The sequence below is a fragment of the Oncorhynchus mykiss genome, chromosome 11, assembly GCF_013265735.2.
Source record: "Oncorhynchus mykiss isolate Arlee chromosome 11, USDA_OmykA_1.1, whole genome shotgun sequence".
NCBI classification, from domain to species: Eukaryota; Metazoa; Chordata; class Actinopteri; order Salmoniformes; family Salmonidae; genus Oncorhynchus; species Oncorhynchus mykiss.
In genome coordinates, this window is record NC_048575.1 from 76800075 (window position 1) to 76808339 (window position 8265).

The window sequence follows — 8265 nt, forward strand, 5'->3', positions numbered from 1 at the left end:
GCCTGCTGTCCAACCAATAACATCTAATTCGACCTGCTGTCCAACAATCACATCTCATTCTGAAACAGGGACAACGTGTCTCATTTGAAAAAGCTCAGCAGCAGTTTGTAGCTGTAGGTTGCCAATGTGAAGGGCTGGAGAGATGAGGGGACAAGCAATCAATGGCTGACATGTTGAGAGGCAGGCCAAGGCAATCAGGGTTGGGGGAGAAGAGGAGAGACACACACACACACACACACACACACAAAGCTTTCAGAAATCCAATGCACGCGGAGTAAACCGTAACAGTCAATGATGACCACACATGTCTTGATTTACCCCACTTTGACATCATCAAATACAGTACAGCACTAACACACCTGATTCAACTAATCACCAAAACCTTCATTACTGAATCAGGGTTGTCAGTCGGTGCTGGTCTGGAACAAAAGCCTGCACCCCCTGCAGCTAGCTCTCTAGGACCAGGTTTTATGACCACTGGGCTAAACCCCATTTCAATTCAATATCTGCCCTGCCTGTTTATGTTCATTTCCATGGTGATCAACCCTTTTATTAAGCATGTACACAGTTTACTGGCCCAACAAGGAAGGAGGATCAAGAATCCTGTTCCATCCTATTACAGCATTAGTATTCAATCCTATTACAGCATTAGTACTCCATCCTATTACAGCATTAGTATTCAATCCTATTACAGCATTAGTATTCCATCCTATTACAGCATTAGTACTCAATCCTATTACAGCATTAGTATTCCATCCTATTACAGCATTAGTACTCAATCCTATTACAGCATTAGTATTCCATCCTATTACAGCATTAGTACTCAATCCTATTACAGCATTAGTATTCCATCCTATTACAGCATTAGTACTCAATCCTATTACAGCATTAGTACTCAATCCTATTACAGCATTAGTATTCCATCCTATTACAGCATTAGTATTCCATCCTATTACAGCATTAGTATTCAACCCTATTACAGCATTAGTATTCCATCCTATTACAGCATTAGTATTAGCGGTCATATAGCCTCTCTGTCCCGGACTCCACAGCTGTGTTTGAATGCCAATAGCCTAAACAAACACATACTAGCTCATCTCAATGACTATAGGATTAATTGTGGGAAAGTAAGATTTATTTAGCAACACTACAGTATCTGTGGCATAAACATGATGTACAGTAACAAACAGCAGGATAACGTAACATGAATGGCACGTGACACACAGCATTCATCTCTATATCCCTTTGGATGGGTTTGACTAGGCTACTGTCATCACATCAAACCTGTTTTGACACAATCCTCTCCTGTAGCCTATATCACGCTGCGATATGAGCATCAATTTACAAACGCAGTAAGATTTTTGCTTTCAATAAAACTATGATTCAATGGCTTAGACTGTTCTTTATTACATTTATATTTGACATTGCCAAGATCTTGCGAAGGACTCAAAAGCACGACCGTCCATTCGCCAATCAATCGATACCCATATAGACATGCCTGTATGATACAGACTGGGTACATCTTCTCTGCTGCACCGCAGCAACATCGGTCGGATGTCAGAGGTGTGCCGCAACTAGATGTGCTGGACGAAACACACAAACCGAGAGCTCTGAGTTGGGGAAAACCCCAAAACACAACTCCGAAAACCCAAAACATTTACGTAAAATATTTCAACCTTAATAAGGTCGCTTGTTTTTTTTTCCCCCCCTTGCCACCTGCTTCGAAACCTACAAGCCGAGGGGACAATTGGGACGAATATTTGTCAGGAAGGCAAAATATGGAGCACATACGGTGCTTGCGTATTCCGGGTCGGTGCCGCCATTCATCAGCTCACAGACCGTAGCGCACTACTGAGCAAGAACACCGACCGAGCCCCGGTCCCCGTGGAGGCAGCTGCGGCAGCAACAATTATCCCAGGGACACTCGTCGTAATGAATGCTCACTTGTTACAGAAGCCAAGCTGCGTGTCTGCAAACAGGATGAATCAGCCCAGAGTAGACCAGAGCCCCGCCATATCAATAGGACTGATATGGGGAGGTTTAGGAGGGGCTGCCCTGGGGGAAAAAAACATCTCGTTTTTGCCATCAAATTACGAGATGTAGCATATCCCATGGCACCTGAAGCAAAGCCAACGTGTTATAGCCGAACTGTCATGCAGACACGTATTATCTGTTTTGATACACAGAGAATAGAATCACAACGAATGCACTTGGTGCGCAACTCAAAGCATCATCTCCGCCATAACTTCACTATGTTTAATCTCCTGAAAGTTAGAAAATAATCTCGTCCGTAAATCAATTGTTATATTTTATTCTATGTACTATTTTCTGTTGTTGTAAAATGATCGAATCCGATCAATGCGTTCTGAACACCTGCCAATGATCGGGCCCAGAACAGATTCTAGAATATATTCTATCCCCCCGCATAGAACGTTTCATGTTATTTATTGTCATGTTTTCCTTCCGATACATTCTAACTAACTATGTTTCTATTTCTTATCTGGAACAGCTTAATCTCCTGCTGGCCATGACAAACTCAGCAGCAAGATCACGGACTAGGTTGTCCTGGCCCCTCCTCAAGTGGCATTCGATTAGAGTCTATCTCTGCTACTGTTCGTTCAACAAAACACTCGTATAGAAAAGTGTCTCCTTGTTCATAACACCATAATATAGCATGAACGCGCAGCGGTTCGTTCAAAAGCAATCAACGCAATTCATCTCACCTCAGGTGTTTCGATATCGGTGTTTCTACAAGAGTGCGGTGAGTCTTCCATGCAATTCCACCGTCTGTCGTTTCGTTCCCCACCTCTCCCTCTCGCTCTACCCGGCTGGGCTAGTCAGCTGTCGGTTGGTCTGTGTGTGCTGTGCGCGCGCTGCCTCAGCCCTTCCTTCCTAGCCACCGGGCGTGACATCAGAGGGGGATTACAAACAATGCCTGCAAAAAGCATCTTTAAATGGGGGGGGAATTGTATCCAGCACTGGCCGGCTGCTCCAGCTGTCTTGAACGGGTTCTATTGTCTTCAACTCGACTTCACACATAAAATCCCTAGTCTGTTTAATCTATCCATGCTATTCTGGATGCCAGTTCAATTTGACCCCATTCTTCTTATAGAAGAAGCTCTCTAAATCCATGTAATTTCTGTACTGAATTATGGGGAAACAATGGGATTCCATTTATCATTGGTATAAAGTACTTATGTAAAAGTACTTTAAAGTACTACTTACAGTTGAAGTCAGAAGTTTACATACACCTGAGTTTAATACATGTAGAGTCTATCTCTGCTACTGTTCGTTCTACAAAACACTCGTATAGAAAAGTGTCTCCTTGTTCATAACACCATAATATAGCATGAACGCGCAGCGGTGCGTTCATCTCACCTCAGGCACGCGATCAGATTAGATCATTTCAGAACAATTGATCTACGGACGAGATTATTTTCTGAGTTTAATACATTTAAACTCAGTTTTTCACAATTCCTGACATTTAATCCATGTAAAAATGCCCTGTCTTACATCCACAGGTGACTCAAATTATGTCAATTAGCCCATCAGAAGCTTCTAAAGCCATGACATCATTTTCTGTAATTTTCCAAGCTGTTTAAAGGAACAGTCAACTTAGTGTATGTAAACTTCTGACCCACTGGAATTGTGATACAGTGAATTATAAGTGAAATAATCTGTCTGTAAACAATTGTTGGAAAAATGACTTGTGTCATGCACAAAGTAGATGTCCTAACCGACTTGCCAAAACTATAGTTTGTTAACAAGAAATTTGTGGAGTGGTTGAAAAACTAGTTTTAATGACTCCAACTTAAGTGTATGTAAACATCTGACTTCAACTGCAAGTTGTTTTTGGGGGTATCTGTACTGTACTTTACTAATTTAGATTTTTGACAACTATAATTTTTACTTAACTACATTCCTAAAGAAAATAATGCTCCATATATTTTCCCTTACACACAAAAATAGTTGTTTTGAATGTTTAACAGGACAGGAACTTATCAAGAGAACATCCCTGGTCATCCCTACTGCCTCTGACCTGGCAGACTCACTAAACAGAGAACATCCCTGGTCATCTCTACTGCCTCTGACCTGGCAGACTCACTAAACAGAGAACATCCCTGGTCATCCCTACTGCCTCTGACCTGGCAGACTCACTAAACAGAGAACATCCCTGGTCATCCCTACTGCCTCTGACCTGGCAGACTCACTAAACAGAGAACATCCCTGGTCATCCCTACTGCCTCTGATCTGGTGGACTCACTAAACAGAGAACATCCCTGGTCATCCCTACTGCCTCTGATCTGGCAGACTCACTAAACAGAGAACATCCCTGGTCATCTCTACTGCCTCTGACCTGGAAGACTCACTAAACAGAGAACATCCCTGGTCATCCCTACTGCCTCTGATCTGGAGGACTCACTAAACAGAGAACATCCCTGGTCATCCCTACTGCCTCTGACCTGGAGGACTCACTAAACAGAGAACATCCCTGGTCATCCCTACTGTCTCTGACCTGGCAGACTCACTAAACAGAGAACATCCCTGGTCATTCCTACTGCCTCTGATCTGGTGGACTCACTAAACAGAGAACATCCCTGGTCATCCATACTGCCTCTGACCTGGCAGACTCACTAAACAGAGAACATCCCTGGTCATTCCTACTGCCTCTGACCTGGAGGACTCACTAAACAGAGAACATCCCTGGTCATCCCTACTGTCTCTGACCTGGCAGACTCACTAAACAGAGAACATCCCTGGTCATCCATACTGCCTCTGATCTAGAGGACTCACTAAACAGAGAACATCCCTGGTCATCCCTACTGCCTCTGATCTGGTGGACTCACTAAACAGAGAACATCCCTGGTCATCCCTACTGTCTCTGACCTGGCAGACTCACTAAACAGAGAACATCCCTGGTCATTCCTACTGCCTCTGACCTGGCAGACTCACTAAACAGAGAACATCCATGGTCATCCATACTGCCTCTGACCTGACAGACTCACTAAACAGAGAACATCCCTGGTCATCCCTACTGCCTCTGATCTGACAGACTCACTAAACAGAGAACATCCCTGGTCATCCCTACTGCCTCTGACCTGACAGACTCACTAAACAGAGAACATCCCTGGTCATCCCTACTGCCTCTGACCTGGCAGACTCACTAAACAGAGAACATCCCTGGTCATCCCTACTGCCTCTGACCTGGCAGACTCACTAAACAGAGAACATCCCTGGTCATCCCTACTGCCTCTGACCTGGCAGACTCACTAAACAGAGAACATCCATGGTCATCCCTACTGCCTCTGACCTGGCAGACTCACTAAACAGAGAACATCCCTGGTCATCCCTACTGCCTCTGACCTGGCAGACTCACTAAACAGAGAACATCCCTGGTCATCCCTACTGCCTCTGACCTGGCAGACTCACTAAACAGAGAACATCCCTGGTCATCCATACTGCCTCTGACCTGGCAGACTCACTAAACAGAGAACATCCCTGGTCATCCATACTGCCTCTGACCTGGCAGACTCACTAAACAGAGAACATCCCTGGTCATCCCTACTGCCTCTGACCTGGCAGACTCACTAAACAGAGAACATCCCTGGTCATCCCTACTGCCTCTGACCTGGCAGACTCACTAAACAGAGAACATCCCTGGTCATTCCTACTGCCTCTGACCTGGCAGACTCACTAAACAGAGAACATCCCTGGTCATTCCTACTGCCTCTGACCTGGCAGACTCACTAAACAGAGAACATCCCTGGTCATCCCTACTGCCTCTGATCTGGTGGACTCACTAAACAGAGAACATCCCTAGTCATCCCTACTGCCTCTGATCTGATGGACTCACTAAACAGAGAACATCCCTGGTCATCCCTACTGCCTCTGACCTGGCAGACTCACTAAACAGAGAACATCCCTGGTCATCCATACTGCCTCTGACCTGGCAGACTCACTAAACAGAGAACATCCCTGGTCATCCATACTGCCTCTGACCTGGCAGACTCACTAAACAAAGAACATCCCTGGTCATCCCTACTGCCTCTGATCTGGTGGACTCACTAAACAGAGAACATCCCTGGTCATCCATACTGCCTCTGATCTGGCAGACTCACTAAACAGAGAACATCCCTAGTCATCCCTACTGCCTCTGATCTGGTGGACTCACTAAACAGAGAACATCCCTGGTCATCCCTACTGCCTCTGACCTGGCAGACTCACTAAACAGAGAACATCCCTGGTCATACCTACTGCCTCTGACCTGGCAGACTCACTAAACAGAGAACATCCCTGGTCATCCCTACTGCCTCTGACCTGGCAGACTCACTAAACAGAGAACATCCCTGGTCATACCTACTGCCTCTGACCTGGCAGACTCACTAAACAGAGAACATCCCTGGTCATCCCTACTGCCTCTGACCTGGCAGACTCACTAAACACACATGCTTTCTTTGTAAATGGTTTGTTGGGAGTGTGCCCTTGGCTATCTGTACATTAAAAAAATAACAAATAATTGTGCTTTCTGGTTTTCTTAATATAAGGAATTTGAAATTATTAATACTATTACATTGAATACTTGGGTATATTTTAGCAATTCATTTTACTCAAGTAGTATTTTACTGGGTGACTTTCACTTTTACTTTAGTCATTTTCAATTAAGGTATCTTTACTTTTACTCAAGTATGACAATTGGGTACTTTTTCCATTTCTTCCAACTTTTTCTATGGAGGCCACTGTGTTCTTGGGGACCTTAAATGCTGCAAATATTTTGGTACCCTTCCCCAGATCTGTGCCTCGACACAATCCTGTTTCCAAGCTCTACGGACAATTCCTTCGACCTCTTGGCTTGGTTTTTGCTCTGACATACACTGTCAACTGTGGGATCTTTATATAGACGGGTTTGTTCCTTTCCAAATCATGTCCAATCAATTGAATTTACCACAGGTGGACTCCAATCAAGTTGTAGAAACATCTCAAGGATGATCAATGGAAACAGGATGCACCTGAGCTCAATTTCAAGTCTCATCGCAAAGGGTCTGAATACTTATGTAAATAAGGTATGTTTAAAAAAAAAAAAAAAACATTTGCAAACATTTATAAAAACCTATTTTCACTTTGTCACTAAAGGGTATTGTGTGGACAAATGGAAGGGGTGTGAATACTTTCCGAATGCACTGAATGTCCGATTACCTGTTTATTCCCCATTTTCCCACCTCTCAGAGTTCCTGTAGCTGGTCAAGTCAGCACCTGTTCTTATTGATGACGCTATGTAATTAGATATGCTATTCTCTGTTATTCTACGGTAGTGACATAGTTCTATATTCCAAATGAGCTTTATTATGCTTGGTTAGCAGATGACAAAAACTAGTTATGTGGAGACAGGACACAGAATTCTATTGCTCTATAGATAAATACAACATTAATCAAAGATGGGAAGGGGTGTGTACTATGATAATTTTACAATATAAATGAGAATAAAAGTAATATTAAACTCCCAACAAAATAACAAAAAATAACAGAACCTACGTCATATTTTAAAAAGCTCATTGAACCTTTAACAAAAATAAGTGTTTCTGCATAGATGTATAATTGTTATCATATTCTAACGTTTGTGTACTAATGTCTGCAAATAAATATGCGATAACAACAAACCCCCGTGGTAGTTAGAGTAAGGATATGCTTGTATTCACTCACAACATGGTGACAATGACAGAACATCTGGACAGATCAGATGAAACTAAAAATATATTTGTTTTTTTTAGATTTGATCGTTTCAGACATACGTTTCCTCATTCGGGACACAGTGATGTAAAAATGAGCAGTAGAATCTCTTACATAATGCTTAGGTTGTACAGTCGTGGCCAAAAGTTTTGAGAATGATACAAATATTAATTTCCACAAAGTTTGCTGCTTCAGTGTCTTTAGATATTTTTGTCAGATGTTACTATGGAATACTGAAGTATAATTACAAGCATTTCATAAGTGTCAAAGGCTTTTATTGACAATAACATGAAGTTGATGCAAAGAGTCAATATTTGCAGTGTTGACCCTTCTTTTTCAAGACCTCTGCAATCCGCCCTGATATGCAGTCAATATATGAGAATATCAGTATGTCCCTGATGTTTTTCCTGGAGAGAAGTGGCTTCTTTGCTGCTCTTCTTGACACCAGGCCATCCTCCAAATGTATTCGCCTCACTGTACGTGCAGATGCACTGCTGTCATTCCTGAGCAAGCTCTGTACTGGTGGTGCCCCGATCCCGC

At 43.1% G+C, this 8265-nt stretch overlaps 1 protein-coding gene across 3 annotated transcripts in view; it reads right to left on the minus strand.

Annotated features, from left to right (window-relative positions):
- LOC110535119 (amyloid-beta A4 precursor protein-binding family A member 1) overlaps positions 1 to 2851 on the minus strand; it is a 132005-nt gene extending 129154 nt beyond the window's left edge. For all 3 annotated transcript variants that reach the window (XM_036936392.1, XM_036936393.1, XM_036936391.1), the window contains exon 1: positions 2724 to 2851. The gene's annotated coding sequence lies outside the window, so the exon portion shown is untranslated. The remainder of the gene's footprint in view (positions 1 to 2723) is intronic.
- Positions 2852 to 8265: the final 5414 nt, after the last annotated feature.